A 20,531-nucleotide genomic window follows, 5' to 3' on the forward strand; every position below is an offset into this window, starting at 1 on the left:
CCAGATCTGTGCCTCGATGCAATCCTGTCTCGGAGGTATACAGGCAATTCCTTGGACTTCATGGCTTGGTTTGTGCTCTGACATGCACTGTTAACTGTGGGATCTTATATAGACAGGTGTATGCCTTTCCAAATCATGTCTAGTTAACTGAATTTACCACAGGTGTACTCCAATCAAGTTGTAGAAACATCTCAAGGATGATCAGTGGAAACAGGATGCTCCTGAGCTCAATTTTGAGGGTCATGGCAAAGGGTGTGAATACTTATGTTCATGTCATTTTTTTTGTTTTTTATTTTTAATACATTTGCAAAGATTTTAAACAAACGACATTGTCATTATGGGGTATTGTTTGTAGAATTTTAGAGAAAATAATGAATTCAGTTTATTATGTAATAGGGCTGTAACATAGCAAAATGTGGAAAAAGTGAAGCGCTGTGAATACTTTCCGGATGCACTGTATGAGAATACGTAAGTTTAGTAACCTCTTCATTTTCGATATGAGATTAGCATGCAAAAGAAAACAGATGATCATTTGTCCGATATTCTCATTGTGTGTACAGTACAAGGCTTTATTTTAGTTACTATTTTATTTTGTCTTTGAGAAAATAGAGACCTGGAAAAAATCCTAGATTCTATAGAGCTCAGAAAGAAAGTGCCCCAGGCCAGTACTCCCGTGTGAGATAATGAAAGTTTCAGGGCTTATTGGATTACCACCCTCAATGTTTTGTGCAAATTAAACTTTAACATAAACATCCATTATTGGATAGGTGACAGTAACTTTTATTAATATGTGTCAATGGTATTGATTATGCTTTACCAATATCTACCTTTAATATTACTGTAAAAAGATATCTCTGTTGAAAAATTGAACTAGGTTTTAAGAAATCATTTCTAAAGCAAGCATGAAAGCAGAGGGAAAAGCAGAGCCAAGAGCAAGAAAGGTAGAGATAAAATAAATGCGTCCTGTTATGGGCTGCAGGCTGTTTTGTTGAGTGAAAAGCAAAGCATATGAATGTTTGCCTGTTCAGCAGGTTGGCGCTACACTTAGCAAAATAGCCATGTGCACCTGGAAATATTGCTGCTCATTGGGTTAAATTAACCCCACCAAGCAATGGGGATCTATGCAATGTTACTGCACAGAGCAGCCCCGAGCCTCCTCTTCTGGGGTCCCCCACTGGTGCTCTCTACTCCTCCTCTTCTCTGTATGACCCCATAGGAAGCCACTTCCTATGGTGGTGCACCTGTGGGTTTGCTCTCAAGCTGGCATGTGTGCATCCATAGACATACACTGCACGGGGCCAGGCCCAACCCCCCCCCCCAGCTCCCTCCTCACAGGATTTGATTGACAGCAGTGGGAGCCATGGGCTGCTGCCTCAGTGTCCTATGAGGAGAGAGAGAGGAGAGCACCACTGCAGATGGCACAGCTCTGGTTCGAAATAGGACTCAGTAAAGTATGAGGGTAAGGTGAGGTGGTGATACAACTGCTAGGATATTTTATTCCTTAAAGCGGAGTTCCACCCTCAAAAAGGTTTTTGAGATAAAAATACCCCCGGGACAGTCAGGGCTAGTGCATTTCAGAATGAATAGCCTCTGAACTGTCCCAGGTCGCACTTACCTTTTAGAAGAAATACTTACCTTGAAAATTTCTTGTCTAGCGCTGCCATCTCAGGTGTGGGCAGCTGAAGCCAGACGTCCTCTTCGGTGTCCTCTTCAGTCCCAGAATGACCTGCACCGGCCCCGCTCCTCAGTTCCGGTGCAGGCGCATCATCCCTGCACAGTTTCTGGGCATGCCCAGAAGCTGTTTAGCAGGGAATGACGTGCCTGCACCGGAACTGACGAGCAGGGCCGGTGCAGGCGTATTGATTCCTGGGAGCGATGACGTTCAGCTCCCAGGAGTCAACGCAAGCAGGATGTGACGGCGCGGGCCGCGGCCGCAGAGGGAGGAAGTGGAAGGAAGGTAGGTATATTTTCTTCAAAAACAAGGTAAGTAAAAAAAAAAAAAAACATCATTATCCATTTCTTTTTTAGGTGACACAGAGCAAGCGGATGGGCCAAAGTCACTTTTGAGGGTGGAACTCCGCTTTATTGCAGTGAATGCATTAAGGTAAACAATGTCTGACATTTATAATCTCTTTAAGTGTAATTCCAGCCAAAAATATAGGGGAGATTTACTAAAGGTGGAGAGTGGAAAACTTGGTGCAGCTCTGCATAGAAACCAATCAGCTTCCAGGTTTTATTGTCAAAGCTGAATTGAACAAACTGAAGTTAGAAGCTGATTGGCTACAATGCACAGCTGCACCAGCTTCTGTATTCACCAGTGTTAGTAAATCTCCCCACATGTTTTTTTTTTTTTTGGGTTTGGATAGAGTTGGGGGGGGGGGGTTAAGGTTTCAGGTTCACTGTTGTCTGTATCCCTATTAAGGAGATAGCCCCCTCACTCCCTGTCTCTGTGACCAGCTAGAGGTTGATTGGAGATCTCCCCAACAAGAACATAGTTAACAATAAGAACATGACAGGGGTTCTAATCTTTCTGCATACAAACCTGAAATAAAATAAAATGCCTGCAATTGCACTGTACAGATACTAGTTCAGTAGTTTGCTAAGTGTTCACTGGACAACAAAGGAGGAGCAACACGTAAGTAACAACTCTGTTTACTCTGCTTTTTCATCCTGTTAGTATGTTTCACACAATGATTAGCTGCTAATGCTGCCCCCCCTTCACCTAATCTTCTCACTCCTGTGCATGGGATAACATGAGGCTGATATCTAGACAGGTTCAGCTATGTTAGTTCCACGTTACAATACATGTTTATTACATTGCTCTTTTAAATGCCCCTCATTCAGCCCTATACTCTTATTTCTACAAGATTTTCACATGAGCAAAACACATATATACACTAAATTACCAAAGGTATTAGGGCGCCTGCCTTTACACACACATTAACTTTAATGGCATCCCAGTCTCAGTCCGTAGTGTTCAATATTGAGTTGGCCCATTCTTTGCAGCTATAACAGCTTCACCTCCTCTGAGAAGGCTGTCCACAAGATTCAGGAGTGTGTCTATGGGAATGTTTGACCATTCTTCCAGCAGTGCATTTGTGAGGTCAGGCAATGATGTGGGCGAGAAGGCCTGGCTCGCAGTCTGTGCTCTAATTCATCCCAAAGGTGTTCCATCGGGTTGGGGTCAGGACTCTGTGCAAGTCAGTCAAGTTCCTCCACCCCAAACTCGCTCATCCATGTCTTTATGGACCTTGCTTTGTGCACTGGACCAAATCATTTGGTGGAGGGGGGGTTATAGTGTGGGGTGGTTTTTCAGGGGTTGAACTTGGTTCCTTAGTTCAAGTGAAGGGAACTCTTAAGGTGTCAGCATACCAAGACATTTTGGACAGTTTCATGTCCCAACTTTGTGGGAACAGTTTGGGGATGGCCCCTTCCTGCTTTAACATGACTGCGCACCACTGCACAAAGCAAGGTCCATAAAGACATGGATGAGCAAGTTTGGGGTGGAGGAACTTGACTGGAACTTGACTGGCCTGCGCAGAGTCCTGACCTTTGGGATGAATTAGAGCAGAGACTGCGATCCAAGCCTTCTTGCCTGAACTCACAAATGCACTTCTGGAAGAATAGTCAAACATTCCCATAGACACACTTCTAAACCTTGTGGACAGCCTTCCCAGAAGAGTTGAAGCTGTTATAGCTGCAAAGGGTAAGCCAACTGAATGTTGAACCCTTCGGACTAAGACTGGGATGGCATTAAGGCAAAACCAGAAAAATTCTCAGCTCAACTCACCAACCAGTCTGCTTACCTACGGAATTAACCTGTCTAACAAAATGTGTTAAAAACAGGGCCCATCTGCCCCCTATCTGTCCATTAGAATGTATGTGCTCCCACTAGAGACTCTCAAAGATTTACAGGAATTAAGCCTGCAGGTAATAAAGGGTGTTGTGAAGTGGCCCTGCAGCTTATGCATGCGTTTGCAAATGTGTGGTAACTAAATCCCTGTTTTTAAGGCATACTGTTAGCCAGGTTAATTCGGTAGGTAAGCAGACTGGTTGGTGAGTTGAGCTGGGAATTTTTCTAGTTTTGTCTTGCATGCGTTGTCCTTCCATGTGATCCTTGCTGTGAATTCCAGTTATAGGTGGGGACAGGGGCCATTTTGTTTGTTATTGATGTATACTGGTGAGGGGAAACCCTGGATGCCTTTGCTGCCATTATGCTATGTGCTGGGCGTCCATTGTGCCCCTGTGTCTTTAACCACTTGCCGACCGCCGCACGACTATTTACTGCGGCAGTCAGCCGCTCCTGGGCAAACCGACGTGGGACTACGCCGCTCGGTCAGGAGCCTGCAGGAGACGAGCGCGTGCCACCGGAGGTGCACTCCCGCTCGTTCCCTGACATCCCCGCGCGAGTGACCAGCGGCTCCGATGTCCGCCGGTCACTCCCGATCTCCCGCTGGAGAGGGAGAAAGGCAGACGGCTGATGTAAACAAAGCCATCTGTCATTCTCCCTGAAGTAACTGCAGAGACTATACGATCCTGCTATGTAGGATCATATGTCTCTGTGGTTACATCACAAGCCATGCCCCCCACAGTTAGAATCATGCCCCTAGGGATACATTTAACCCACTGATCACCATAAAGTTAACCCCTTCCCTGCCAGTGTCATTTTTTACAGTAACAGTGCATATTTATAGCACTGATTACTGTAGTAATGTCACTGGTACTCCCAAAAGTGTCAAAAATGTCAGGGGTCTGATCTGTTCGCCGCAATGTCGCAGTCCCGCAAAAAAAAAAAAAATAGCAGATCGCCGCCATTATTAGTTAAAAAAAAAAACAATAAAAATTACATAAATCTTTCCCGTAGTTAGTAAACGCAATAACTTTTGCGCAAACCAATCAAAATACACTCATGTAGCAGAAAACAAATTGGCCTAAAATGTTAAAAAAATTTTGATTTTTTAATTTTTTTTAATAAAAAAACGTGAAAAATATTATTTTTGCAAAATTTACGGTCTTTTTTTGTTTATAGCGCATGATCAAAAAATCGCACAGGTGATCAAATACCACCAAAAGAAAGCTCTGTTTGTGGGGAAACAAAAGGACATGAATTTAATTTGGGTACGTGCAATTGTCCATTAAAATCATGCAGTGCCGAATCGCAAAATAGGCCCTGGTCTTTGAGCAGCCAAATCCTCCAGGGCTTAAGTGGTTAATTAGGGTTGGGCTACCTCCAGGTCCCCCTGCCCCCTAGCTATCTATTAGAATGCATGTCTTTCCACTGTGGAGACTCTCATAGATTTACAGGAGTTAGGCCTGCAGGTAATACAGGGTGCCGTGAAGTGGCCCTGCAGCTTATGCATGTGTTTGCAAAAATGTGTGCTAACTAAACCCCTGTTTTTATTGCATACTGTTAGCCAGGTTAACTCGGTTGGTAAGCAGACTGGTTAGTGAGCTGAGCTGGGAATTTTTCTGTTCTGTCTTGCATGCGTTGCCCTTCCATGTGCTCCTTGCTGTGAAGGCCAATTATAGGTGGGGGCAGGGGATATTTTGTTTGTTGTCGGGATGCCATTAAAGTTCATATATGTAAAGGTAGGCATCCCAATACTTTTGGTAATATAGTGTTTGTGTGTGTGTGTGTATGCGTATATATATATATATATATATATATATATATATATATATATACAGTAATCCCCTGCTACATCGCGGTTCAGTTTTTGCGGTCCCGGTAATTCGCGTTTTTTTTTGTAATGTTATTTTACTATATAAATCATTAAAAATGAAAGATTTTTGTGTTTTTCATAGCTCTTGCTCTGTCTCTAAGTATCTTTTATGTGTTTAAATGAGTTTCTATTGTTTTAAAAGTGTGTTTAAAGACCTTAAAATGCTTTTACGCGTACAGTGACAGTAAAAAAATCATGCCTACAATGCATTTTAATAGGGTTTTTCTATTTTGCGGAATTTCACTTTTCGCGGCTGGGTCCGGAACGTAACCTCCGCAATGGAGGGGGGTTTACTGTATATGTATGCGTGTGTGTGTTTTTTGTTTGTCTTTTATTAATCCACTGCATTAAATGTTGCTTTTGACTGGAATTTTTATTTAAGTTAATCACTTACATTCTTTGTGAACTAAGCCTGGCATTTATTTTATAGTTTTGAAAATAAAGCATTCTAAGTCTTATAAAAAATTTCTGTTATCAGGCATTTATATACGCTTTGATTGAACTTGCTGTTCTTGGCTTTTACTTCCAGATTAAAAAGATTTAAGTTAAACCTGATCACTTCCAGTCCAGGAAGAAAAATGGCACTTTTTGTGCTGCCTTCTCATCACCTTTCACCTACTGGCCTCTTCAATCCCAGGAGATTTTATCCTTCCTTTAAGAAAATGTCATTAAACGATGTGCTGAATATTTGTTCCTGCCCTGAAGGAATGGGGGAAGCCATTGTAGACCCCCCCCCTGTAACAGAGTAAGACCACAGCAGTCTGCAAACAACAGGGTCACACATGTATGAAATGTCCAAGGCAAAACACGATATTGTCCCACTGCTTATAACGATCGATCATCAGTGTACTCATTCGTTTTCAACACCACATTAAGGACAACATATTTCATTACATAGTAGAAGGCTAAATATTGTTTGAATTAAATCACATTTTCTTTTGCTTGATGTTTTAAAAATAAATGTAAATGGGCTCATTTTTCCCCATGTTACTTGTTGAATGTGGGGAATTCCAGCAGTCTATGCATTCCGATGTAACACATGAGATTTTCAAACCCCTCCAGAGCAAAACAAGGTGCAGAAAACCTTGGCAGTTTGCCCAAGTATGCAAAGCACTCAGCACTATGCACTATGTACTGAGTTTTTTAAGTTCCTGGTGTATTTTTGTGGTTTCATTTAATGGTTGTGGCTTCTATATTTAAAAATATACCCGAAATTGGCCTGTGTGCATGCATCTACATTTTTGTGGTAAGGACAAAGGGTCAATGGACAGGACCTGATGTGATTGGTCTGGTGTAAAATTGTGAGAAATTAATAAGCATTACATAAATGAATAAAATAAATTCCAAATTGGAGTTTCCTGCTGCCATCAATGCACAGCAGCAGCCTATCTCCCCTAGGGGAAAAAGGTGAGCACTTTACAATGTATATATTGTGTATATGTGTAGAAGGTGCAAGTTCTTGACTTAAGCTTCAAATCAGGAGTTGCATAGAAACAGAAGCATCTCTGTTGTCTAGCCATTTACAGACATTATGGTGTATGACGTTCACTTTAAGCAAAGATTGACAAATCCCAGAAGCAAAGGAGCCACTGCGACCAAAAAATTATAGCCAGTCCATCATGTTTTTCCACCAGTGGTTGGGGGGCAGTAAAACCGTGTGGTTGCTACCCCCTTTAGGGGTATACATATGCCGTGGTTGGATGCTTTGCTTTGCGAAAGGAAATCTACTCCCTGTCACTTTCGGTAGGTGCAGCACCCACTGAATGAGAACCATTGTAAGTGAATAGGGTCACTCTGCAAATGGCTCCTACTTTTCTCAATAGACAACTATAGACTGGACCAAGTATTATTTTAAAGCAATGCTGTACTTCAATTAAAACAATGTTAAAAAAATGTTGGATGCCCCATCCCCTTCTATGCTCTGTAGAGTCTTCTGCCAGCTCCTAAAGGACAGTCATGAAAGGAATCAGCACAGGAAACCACAATGTGTGCTGGGAACCTTGGGCTTCCTATGCTCCAAGAAATGCCAAATATGAAGATTCTTCAGGAAGTTTCTAAATAGAGTAAAGATCGAAGGAACGGGTGGTGGGCTGGGTGAGTATGAACCAGTGGTTGTCTACTTATGAGCTAAAGGGGGTCCTAAATGTGGGGGCCCCAAATGTGGTCCCTGGCATCAATAAAGGTCCGAACATAATGTTCAATATGTGTGATGCCTGAGAGGACTGTCAGAAACTTCAGACCTAATAGAGGAAGTAAGGGTCAGAGAGTGTGGACAGGATCCTCTTTTTGGGTGGGGATATGCTGCAGAAGACAATAATGGGGCTTTTCCACTGCATGGAACCGAGCGGTTCGGCTCGCTTTTGTGCTTTTCCACTGCTGGTACCGTATGGTATGGTGTAGGAACGGTTCAGGTACGGTACGGCGGCGCTTTTCCACTACATGGAACTGAATGGTACGGCTCTCTAAAACAGTACCACCTCGATTGTGGTTCCAAGAGGTACCATACCGGTACCATATCCCACAATCCTTTGCATGCAGTCACTACTAGCCACTGATTGGTGAAAGAATCGTTGTTATCCCACCCACTTACTTAAGTACTACTTTAGTGGGAAAGCAAACCATACCAAACCGTACCGAACCGTTCCAACACCGTACCATGCAGTGGAAAACCAAACAGGGCCAAGCAAGGCCGAGTAGAGCCGAGCCAGTACTTGCAGTGGAAAAGTACCATAAGAAACGTACAAGACTGGGAACATGTTACATGAAGCTACTAGAGATCAATGCTATTACCCTAATCAATTTTTCCACTACAGACTGCTAATGTCTGAACATTATATAAGAAAGGGCCGCATGCAGCCCTCAGGCCGCAGGTTGGGCACTTGAAGTATAAATCTTCTTCTTTTACAGGTTCTGCTTTTTGATATTTTGCTAACTCAGCAGCAGAGACACTTTAAATTTTGATAATCTATGTGTTAATTTTACCATAGCAGACATTAAATAGTATTAATAATGTAAAAAAAAAAATCACTAGTAGAGGTAAAACAACGGTTTACAGAGTGGGATGAATAAAGTGTGTTATGCACCTCCTTAGAGTTGAGCCAAATGCAGTTTCTAATCAGCAATTCCTCCTGTTACTACCACAGACCTTCTCTGCTCAACATCATGGCCTCTTTTCTCTCCCTTCTCCTGATTGTGCCCCATGACCTATGTCTCCAGAATCCCACCTGACACAGAGGTTTGCATAAATTCTCTAGCAACAAAAGCTTTCCGGAACTCCATGTAAATGGCCACATAATTCATTTTCCTCAAAAGCATTTAATGAAATACGGACAACTCAATCTTCAAAGTGCTGGCCACAAAGAAACCCATTAAAACACTGACACATTCAAATTAAAATGGAAGAATGAAAAACACAACTTCCGAAATCTGCAATAATGGTCCCTGGATTGTCAAACAGACACTTCACATCACACCTTGCAGCAAGGGACATGTGTGTGTAGTGCTATATATTGTACTCACCACCATCCATCTGCTTTATATCAGGACCAATACATTTATTTTAAAATATCTTTGGTCCATTTCGATTGAAAAGTATATAAAAATGCAGACAGATAAAACTTTAGAAGTCACAGACTACCGGTTAAGAATAAAAGATAACCATTAGTCTGTGACTAACTGAATTAGCAAACTAGAATAAAATAGTTATGACTAGTGCGCATGTTAACATAAACTCTCCGCTATACTTTGGTGGTACTTTTTTTTCTCTACTACATATAGTATAGTATATGGATAACAAAAGCTTGCTGTGCAAGACCTGAATTTTTATATCTGGAAGTTTGAGGCGGTATTCACATATTTGCAGTGTACATCTGAACCTTTGTTGTTTTTTTTTTCCAGTGCATCACAACGCACAATGATTCGCAACTGTACATGTGATATGCTAGGGCCGCTTTCACACGAGTGGACCGATCAGGTTTGCCTGGCAGTTTTTCAGGCTGACCCAATTGGACCATTCATTGTCCTCTATGGAGCGGAGGACATGTGTCTGTTTAAACCCACGACATCCAATCCAACCCGCTAAAAACAGACAGATGGAGATCCGTTCCCCTTCTGTCTAGCAGATTGGATAGGGTGGCAGTCGGATGTAAGCGAAAAGGTGGCCCCTTTACATTCGACTGCCCATAGAGGAGAGTGGCCTGTGTGTATGTGGGACAGATCCCCCAATGAGCAAGCGGACTCCTAGCAGAGCCCGCCCTGTGTGGAAGGGGCCTAATCCGCAAGTTTGTTCAAATACAATTCTAGGCTAAACCTAATTAGTTTGAAAAATGCCCCCCCTTAGCACCTCTGCTTACTAACCTGTGTAAGAAAGATTTATATACTTATACTTATGTATTTTCAGCCCGCTCCAGTCTGGTCACTTGAATTGGGTCCCCTGTGTCAGCCAGCGGCAGATGCAGGAGAGAGGAGACAGCTCAACGGCTGGGAATGCCTGGAGCAGTGAAATCAATCATAGGCTCCTATGTTCCATCTGTTGTTGGCGCTTCCTCCACTCCCCTGCAGCTGCCGCTCACACAGGTGAGCCGGATCACATGTCTAAACTGCAACAGACTGAATAAAGGTAAGTATATACATCTTTCTTACACAGGTTAGTCAGCATACAGAAAGTCTTAGGAGTGGGTTGGGAGAATTTTAGGTCTAGTTAGGGTTATCCCAGAATTCTACATTAAAGTGGAAGATCACCCAAAACCTAACTAACTCTACACCCACTCACAGCCACATTTTAAAACTGTTCTATTTAGCCCTGAAGAAATCGCTATACATACCTTTCCTGAAGCTGATAAAAGCTGGGAAATGCCTGCGAAGTGACGTCACCCACAGAGTTACTATGGGGCTTCCGTTGTCGGCTGCCTCCCCCACATATGCTACACACTGAAGCCGCCGCTGACAGCTCAGCGGAGGGACCGGACTAGAGCAGCTGTAGAACAAGTACAGATTTCTTCTTTACAGGACTAGATAGATTTGTTTTAGAATGTGGCTGCAAGTGGGTTTAGAGTAAGTGTTCGCTGAACTTCTACTTTAAGGTGTGTTGCAGTGCTTTAAAAAAGAAATACCATCACACTACACTGTAGTTTGAGTGATTTACTGCACATTATTACAATGCAAAGGTGTGAATCCAATCTAAACTCAATTAGGGATGCACTGAGCAGACTTTTTTGGTCCCGATCCCGATCTTTTGCTTTGTGAAATCGCTGATCCCGATTCCGATCCGGAAGTACTGTTTTGTGAGCTTATAACAAAATAATACTTCCGGATCGGTATCGGCAGATACCTTATAACAATTGTGTATTCAAAATCTAAAATGTCATGGGTTTAGTTTTTAAGAGGTTAAACCTCCCTCCTCCGGCAGACAGAACGAAAAGATACATTGTAATCATTGTGTTTACTTAACTGGGAGAGTTGAAAGGCATTTGCAGGAGACTCTTTTTTTTTCTTTGACAGCTGTTCTCTGCTCCCTCACAAGCTATAAAGAGCAAAACCGGATCGGCCCGTGGATCTGTTAATTTTACCGATCCCCGATCCAGCTATTTTGCCCGTATCGGGGCCGATATCCGATCCGAATATCGGATCGGTGCATCCCTAAACTCAATTATGTCTTCCCCCAACCACTGGGTGGATTGTACAATCATTTTCAACCTGATGAGAAATTTATTTGTCCTACTATAGAATTTAACACGTCAGACATTGTCACATTATCATGTGTTCCTTCCCAACGCAATATTGTTAGCAATAGATTATGAAAATGACAGCAGGCTAAAAGGCAGCTGCCTCCCTCCTAGTTTTACAACTGTACTGGTATCAGAATTTCAACATTAGCACATATCATACCCTAGTCATTATAAGGAGAAATCGTAATTACATAATAACCCCCTTTTCATTTTAATGATTAAACTGGATGTTCGCAGTAATTAAAATTCCATAACTTGCTTATGATGAGTTCTTGTGTAGGTAATGGGACAGGCCAAGTTAGCACAATTACATCATTTATTGCACCAATCACATGCATTATGTAGTGTTCTGAGACAATTAGTAGATAAGGAATGGAGGCTTAAGGACTAAAAAAAAAGAAAATCAGTCATAAGAGAACTACAGGGTTTACGTTAAGCACTATGCTAGCTGTCTGTCATGCTGATCCTTGACTTCCATAAAAGTCACCACTAGCTCAGAACAAGCATGCTGGTTGGGAGTTCTGAATACACCAGCTCCACTGGACCTACATATGACCATTAAAAATATCTTCTATTTTCTAACCTTGGATCCTGCTGTTGCCCAGAGTTCTTTGTATTTCTTGAGCAAGGCCGTCAACATGGATCAGCCTTTATTGACATGACTGATCTCCCAAAGCATGTTTGGTAGTAGGTACCCAGAAGCTTCGCCTCTTTATTAGTATTTATATACTGTTGAGTTCAGACACTTCCTCTGGATGGCTGGATACCCCCCCCCCCCTTACTGCACACGTGCCGTAATTGTGTCTGAGCAGAGCCTTCTCGGAGCTTATGCACATATACAGTTCAAGCACAGTGCAGGGAAACATTAAAACTTAAAAGAGGATATGAATACTAATTCAGCTCATCACCTCTTCCCGCCTACATCTTTGCTCATGAAAATCACCACCCCTGGGATGGACAAACAGAAGCAGCACTGATGATGAGCGGTTACATAACTGCATATAACGAAACAAAAAAAAAGGTATTTAGTTTGCAATTTAAAAAAAAAAAATGGTGATAGGCGAGTGTCAAGGAGATATATTAGCTACCATTTTGCCACTGTGTAGTAGATGCCTTTCTATCTACTATAACAAATGTTTCTCTCAGATATTCAAAACTGGCAAACATTGGCAGTGGAAGTTGTGCTGGGATTTTACTAGGTGAACACATTCCTTTTCATATCCTATCATTACTTTCATCTGCCTGACAGCAGCAAAATCTGCTCTTGAGATAGCTGCTAACTAGAGATGCTAGGAGTATGGTACCATTCAAGTCTATGGGGACTCACTGAACAGGAAGTGCTGGTGAAGATTTTAGCCCAAATGATCCAGAAAACCGAAAAGGTCAATGCTGAGGTAGAAGTAAGTATTCACTTGGGTTAGGGGTTTTCAAGGTTAGATTAGGGACCAAGTGCTGGTGGGTTTTCATACACCAAGTAAAGTGGTCCCTCAACATGTGTCTCACAATAAATATATTTTCCACCTTAAAAGGGGTTCAGTACAGCTAAAAGTCGGGTTTATACTGTTAAGGACCAGTTGGATCGCTTTCAGGACATAAGGTCGGGGTGGATGTACTATTCTAATGAGATCCCTGATGCTTAAATGCCTCAGTATCGGAGTGGTGCCTACCGCCTTGACCTTTCACTCCGACCACAATAGACTCTGAAAAGCCCACAGGTAGTATTAGACATGATAATGGCATACATGATCTTCTAGAGCACAGGTGTCAAACACAAGGCCCGTGGGCCGAATGTGGCCCCCAGGCCATTTCATGTGGCCCTAGCACCTCTCCTGCAGCTGTGGCACCCCCCTTGTCTCTGCCCCCACCTTGTCTCTGTAGTCAACAGCAGAGAGAAGAACTCCTCTTCCAGATCCTGCACTCCTCTGTGCAGCTGCAGGAAGGCTTATATCCCCCCCCCCTTCTCAGCAGTCCGCAGCAGAGAGGAGGGCATAACTCCTCCTTCAGATCCTGCACCACTATGTGCAGCCACAATACCACCTAGCCTTTGCCTCCCCTGGTCTCAGCATTCAGCAGACCATGCACTTCTTCCCAGATCCACCTGCATCTTCTTCCTGGCAGCAGCACAAGGTAAGGGGGTGTATTTTGATGTAATGAAGGGTGGGTGACTCTTGACTTCTGATGGTGGGGGGTTCTTGACATCCCATGTAATGGTGTAAGGGGGCGTTGGGTGCTCTGGACATCTAATCCTATAAATTTAACTGGTCCATTGAGGGCGACCATAATGCTAATGTGGCCCACAATGAAATTGAGTTTGACACCCCTGTTCTAGAGTATGTCTGACTTTGCTCAAATACATTTTCTTACCCTTGCTCTGCAATGTTGCTCCCCGACCTCTCTCTCCCACCTCAGTTTTTCCCTCCTATTTTTCATTTTCCTTTTCTCCTTTAAATGTTATTTTTTCTTTCCTTTTTTTGATTAATTACTACTGAGTAACGGCAATTGTCCAACCTTTCATAATCTTATATATGCTAATACCCCCTTGGACTGGCATAAGGACGCATTTCTGGAGATGCCAAGCCCGTATACAGGTTAGATCACGACGAGGGTTGTACTCTGTTTGGCCTATGGGCAAAATCTAGTAGATATGCATTCTACCCTGTTGATATGTTGAAATGACCATCGATTGGACTACTGCCATGTTTACCTTACTCATAAAACATATTTTTGTTTTGTTTAGATTTATGTATAAATACATAAAGATTATTAAAAAAAAAAAAAGGGTTCAGTACGTTGAGTAAATCAAATGATAAAAATCCATTTTATCCAGGCTGAAACAATACAAAATGTATTAAGCCGAAGTAGAATGAATAATAATGCAAAGAACTATATATAACATACATTCTATATAATAAATTTTCATTACAGTTCTTATCACCGTTACTCTTCATCTCTAAAATGTACATTAAGGAATTAGAGTGTGCTGATACCCTACCATGACATATAGATTATTCAATTCTAACATGCAAATAATGTTTTTCATTATTCATCTGGGCAAGGCATTAAAGGTGAAATGCTTTTGATGTAACTATGTCAGCTGCCTGTGCAGATATAGTCAATAAAACATGGGATTTCTGCTTTGAACTAGAGCAATTATAGAGAACTGACAGAACCGCCAGTATTTAAAAGGGCCATATCCATACCTCTGTATAATTTATATTTACGTAATACACCTCAAAAGCAGGAGCATTTCAACAAAGATTCAACCCACAATTACTTTCATGCAGGTATTGCCATAGAATGCTGTAAATCATCCCAAAATATGCTCAGCTGCTTGTTTCAAATGATCTAATTTCAATGTTGCAGTCAGGCAAAGTTAAAGGGTCTAGGAACAGACAAATCACTGGAAAGTAAAAATACATATGAAGCGCACTAATGGAGGCAATTTTCTATGGAGGCAACACGGTTGGGTAAGCATGACTGGGATTTCCAAGTTGGTATGATTTTGTAAAGGTTGACTAACATTGTATTTTGCATAATGTTCATACATTCGCCAGAAGTATTGAGAAGCCCAGTGCTCCATCTCAAAGAAGGTTCTATGCAGTTCAATGGCTGCGCTCTGTGTCAGACATTTACGTATGACTGATTTTCCACTAGCGGCAGCAAGATTTAAAACACTAACTGTGATAATGTCTCACATACGACATGTTATGCTCTAGTATGCTGGGTCCTTGTATCAAATCCTACACGTCAATTGGCCCTATTCAATTTTGGCTCATTTTGGCAAGCAAAACTAAAGTATATTTTTCTGTTTCAATGTTTTTATTGAAAAGGTTTCTAACAAAACACGAAAGCATATGTATGACTGAAAGTTCAACGGTCAGTCATAAGTAGTACAATAAAGGTAAAAAAACAGAAATAAAGCAAATGGTAGACAATGTGCAAACGAGGGTGCTCAACAAAACAAGACAAATTGAAGGCTAAAACTGCCAAAGTCTAAAGTTTAAGCACATTGTCATTTTGTCATGGTATCAAGAAATATCTACAATTGGTCCTCCACCCCAGAATGAGGGGTGAAGTAAATTAAGGTAACACAATGTAAAACTCTATTTTCCTGGGATAAAAGAGTCATGACCTCATGTATTATTCAAATCGTACCAAATAGATGTGGGCCTCAGACCCTGAACCTAGCGCAACGCTAGCAGATATACAATAAGACAAGAGAGAGGAAGAGAAAAGAAAAGTAGAGGTGAAAAAGAAGAAGAGGAAAAAATGGATCCTCCTGACCCAGCCACCATGATCTCCAGGGCACCCCAGCTCAGACAGATGACTGAAGATATCTAATTCAAGGATTCCAGACTTTATTAAATCTGGTCTGTTTATCCTGTACTAATGCAAACACTCTGAAACCAGCAAGTCAAAAACTGTGCATGAATTCATACTTCAAATCCAGCAGAATATTAGCATGCATAAAGAAAGGGATGTATTCCAGAGATAAGACTATAATCCTTCCACTTTATAAAACTCTGGTCCGAACACATCTGGAGTATTCTGTCCAGTTCTGGTCGCCAGTCCTCAGGAGGGATGTGTTGGAGCTGGAGAGAGTCCAGAGAAGGGCAACTAAACTAATTAGGGGATTGGAGGACCTTAATTATGAAGAGCGTCTGCAATCGCTTGATTTATTCTCCCTGGAGAAGAGACGCCTGAGAGGGGACATGATAGCAATTTATAAATATCTCAATGGTGATCTCGGCATAGAAAAACAGCTCTTCAGTCGAAGGGATTGCATGAGGACTAGAAGGCATACAATGCGATTAGAGGAGAAGCGTTTTAACCTCAGGCAACGTGGGGAGTTCTTTACTGTTAGGGCTACAAGATTGTGGAATTCTCTACCACAAGAGGTGGTTTCTGCGGGAAGTATGGTGGCTTTCAAAAGACTCTTAGACATACATCTCAAGGATCAGAACATTCAGGGGTATGAGAGATGATTACGGCCACACACACCTACACAGGTTGAACTGGATGGACTATTGTCTTTATATTCAACCTCACCTACTATGTAACTATGTAAAATCTGTGTTACATTGTCCATATTTCATATAACCCAATAACCATCTTGCCTAGTCTGTTCTTCAGCATTAATGGAAGGTGGAGCTGCCATCTAAAGACAAGTGAGAAAATCATTCCTCACAAGAATTTCTATATAGGAACTATTTTTTTTATTCTTTGACAGAAATCGGGAGTGTAATAGGGCACTTCTCTCTCGACCCAATCCTTTTCTCGTGTTTAATCAACTACTTGTTAAACTGGCCATACACCAGTAGAATTTTATTCAAAATGTTTTGCTTTTGGAGCATTAATTCTATTTGCAATACAAAATACAAAAGAGGTACACTCGGAAAAAGTGATTCATACAGGGTCACGTCATAGGTGATCACAAGCACAAGGTTCAGCAAAGTTTTAAACAGAATACATGTGCCATTGGTCATAAATCAACACATACATTTTTGAGGAAACAAGAATGACCAAAACTCAAATCTCTGAACTATACAGTAAAGCAAGTATTATACCAGAGAATAATCCCATGTTATATGGAATTAAAAGTGAAATAAGAATTCAGAAGGTAACCAGAATAAGAATTTCTGGAGAAGTAAAAAGTTCACAAAAAGAAACATAAGCATAGAAATAGAAAGACGATGACATCAGACTAAAGTGGGGTACACACTAGTAGAAAATCTGCCGAAAATTCCAGTCCGAGGTAAAATCGTCCGATTTTCGCCTAGTGTGTACACAACTTTCAACAGCCGATGCCGACATTTTCAACAAAAAAAAACGGAGGGACAAACACCAAAATTTTTTTTTGTCCGTCCCCAGACGACTGATTTTCGTTTAATGTGTATGCAGTACGTCCATGAAAAATCGGATACGAAAGACCGCGCATGATCTGAAGTTGCTGACAACCCGGAAGTCTAGGAACAAATGTGCCAAAAAAAAGAAAAATCGGACGAGAAATTTCGTGAACATTTATGCACTGTCAAATAAAAACGGTAATGAACGCTGAGAAGACAGAGAAAAATCGGAGGATATTTCGTCCGATTTTCGTCAAATGTGTGTACGGCCCTTTAGGAGTCAGAAAAAGGGAAAGAATGGAAAACATTAAAGTGATACTAAAGTCTCGTTTAGTTAAAAATAACAAATACAAATAAATAATATACTTACCTGCTCTGTGCAGTGGTTTTGCACCGATAAGCCCAGATCCCCATCTTTCCGGGTCCCTCTTTGGTGCTCCTTGCCCCTCTTTCCTGTTAAGCACCCCCACAGCAAACAGCTTGCTATGGGGGCACCCAAGCTAAACCACAGCTCCCTGTGTCCATTCAGACATGGAGCCACAGTCTGGCCCCACCCCCCTTTCTCTCTTCACTGGCTGACTGACTTTGACTGACAGCAGCGGGAGCCAATGGCACCTCGCTGCTGTCTCAGCCAATGAGAAGGGGAGTCCCGGGCAACCGGGACACTCCTGCAACTTCGCTGGATCTCAATGGACCTCAGGTAATATAAGAGGGGATGAGGAGGGGTGTAGAATGCATTAAAATAAAAAAAGACCTTTGACTTTATAACTACTTTAAAGAAAAGTTGAGAACTAATTTTCGAAGGAGCAGGATAGAAAATTCTTCTTAAATGAAAAAATTCTAACTGTGAAAGTAATTTTCATTTTTGTTTGGGAAAAATTGTACATACTGTAATGACATCTGTTTAATATGGGTGGAATCCCAGGTCTGGATGAAATTTATAAATTTTTGGAAGGAAACAATTTGACTCAATGATGGCAAGAAAGGATGTTCAGATGAATGATTTTTTTTACGAATGTACAAACAAAGATCCTACCTGTATGGCCAGTTATACTTGGTTTGAAAAAATGTAAACAAAGGAGAATAAGGAACACAGGACAGGACTGAGAGGAGCCATAATGATCTGTGTAGGAATGGGCTCTACCCCTTATGTAAATATAGGAACATAATGACATGCTAAGAGCAATGTGTAGAAAGCCTATGACCTCTGGGCTGTGAAAGAGAACTAAAGCAAATAGATCATAGAGAATTCCATGTCCTGCCTTGTACCTGCACAGCAGCTAGGAGACCTTCTGGAAAAGCTACAAAACACGCACATTTTGAATGCACATGCATGCACTATTTAAAAACTCGCAAATTCAGAGTGTTTACCTTAAGAAACAAAATGAGTTCTGCTTTAAGACGTGAACATTTTTGCAAACAAAGCATAGCGGGAGGCTAGCTGGTTGGAAAATGAACTGCACGCTTCTACTTTTAATAAAGTTCAGAAACTCACAGGCGGCTGTTGGAAAGCTTTGTTGATTAATCGCCCTCACTGATTTCCTGTGATAGTAATTCATCAAGCTCTATTCTGTGTTAGCTCAGCCATTTTTTCTGTAATGTGCACTGACTGGGCTGGCAACAGCCTATTATCCGTAAATAGAGATTTGTGATTCGCACACAGTCTCCTTCACAGCTCTGTTCTATACAAAATCACTAAACGCATTGTAGAGCTCTATCTATAAAGAACATTTACAGAAATATATACTGTAGAGGAATCATCTGCTATATTAAAGTTCTCAATAATAAAAAACAAGCATGTGTAAAGTTTTAGTTTTGCATTGTCTCTGGATATAAGAGGCCCGGGGCAATGCTGTGTTGTAGCATTCCTCGACAGATGAAATTTGAGCTCTACAGGTTCTAATGAATCATTATATCTATTATGTTTCCTATCATGTCTCTCTTTTATCAAATGGTGTTGTAAAATGAAAAATACTGAATTTTCCCCATCCCTATTACCATGACTACGTTGTGATCTTCAGTGCATTTCTAACCACAGAACCTTGCTTTTTCTACTGCTCAATGGCCTGAAATGTGTACCAGGGATACATTAGCCACTCAACAGAGGGGTCTTCAGTTGGGATTTTTTTTTACCCATACATATTAGGGCCAATTTGGGCAATAGCCAATTAAACTATCTGCATGTCTTGGGAGTGAAGGAACCACACAAGGACAAGGAGAACTCCAAACATAGTATCCTGGCCAAGATTCAAACCAATAAGCATAGGCATGAGTGCTTACCACTAGACCACAGTGCTACCCCACAGAAATCAAATGCATAACATAAAGCCAGAAATGTAAACCAACAAAAAATATTACTGGTATAAGGCCTTTTGGGTACAGGTTCTACTTTGGAACAGTTCAATAGAAAATCATCAGGAAATGCGGAATCTCAAACAAGATCAACACCCTAACACTACCTCTGTTAGCAAACAACTGGTTAGCTTTGTTGCCCATTGTTTTTATGCAAATTGCACAGTCCACCTGTAACCGCACCAGTAATAAAAGTAATAAATGTAATAAAATTTGGTTGGTTCAGCAGGAACCTTGTGTACAACCTTGTATACAACCAGCCTGTTGGAAAATGTTGTCTCAAACAGTGCCATGGTAGCTTTATGGCGGTGCTGATGAGGATATTCTGACAGCAAGGAAATCTCCCCGCTGTCAGAATATAAAGGTTTAGCGGGAGGGATTCCCCCATCCACACTGAGATGGGATGGGAGACTCAAGTCATTTTCTTTTATTCAAGCAGTGGGTTAAATAAAAGAAAACGACTTGTGTATGGCCAACCTTACAGTGTGACTCTTACTGAGAAAGTAACCAGAAAATGAGCCTAATGTGCCTAGATCCAAGCAATGATTCTAGAAACACGTCCAATAAAACACACAGCTCTAACCATTTTTTTTAGCTATGACACAAAGCAGTAAAATCGAAAAGCAAGCAACAGGCTATAGGCCTTGTCTGCTATTTAAAGCAGTATTAAACCCCGAAAGCAAACATCTATTATTTTGCAGCTTACCATTTCTTATATGTGATGGCTGCAGTCGTTTTCTTTTTTAGGCTTTCTTTCTTGTATTTTCATCTGGTGATCAGGCCAGCAGGTCTGTTTTTTTGCAAATGAAAAAGCTATCCAGTATAATCTATTAGGCCCCTTTCACACTAGCGGACCGTTCAGCCTGTCAGTTTTTCAAGCGGAT

At 41.5% G+C, this 20,531-nt stretch overlaps 1 protein-coding gene across 1 annotated transcript in view; it reads right to left on the reverse strand.

Moving 5' to 3' along the window:
• PRTG (protogenin) overlaps window positions 1-20,531 on the reverse strand; it is a 190,024-nt gene that overhangs the window by 75,971 nt on the left and 93,522 nt on the right. The window lies entirely within an intron of this gene.

Source organism: Pelophylax lessonae (assembly GCF_965119305.1).
Source record: "Pelophylax lessonae genome assembly, chromosome: 4".
Classification (NCBI taxonomy): Eukaryota; Metazoa; Chordata; class Amphibia; order Anura; family Ranidae; genus Pelophylax; species Pelophylax lessonae.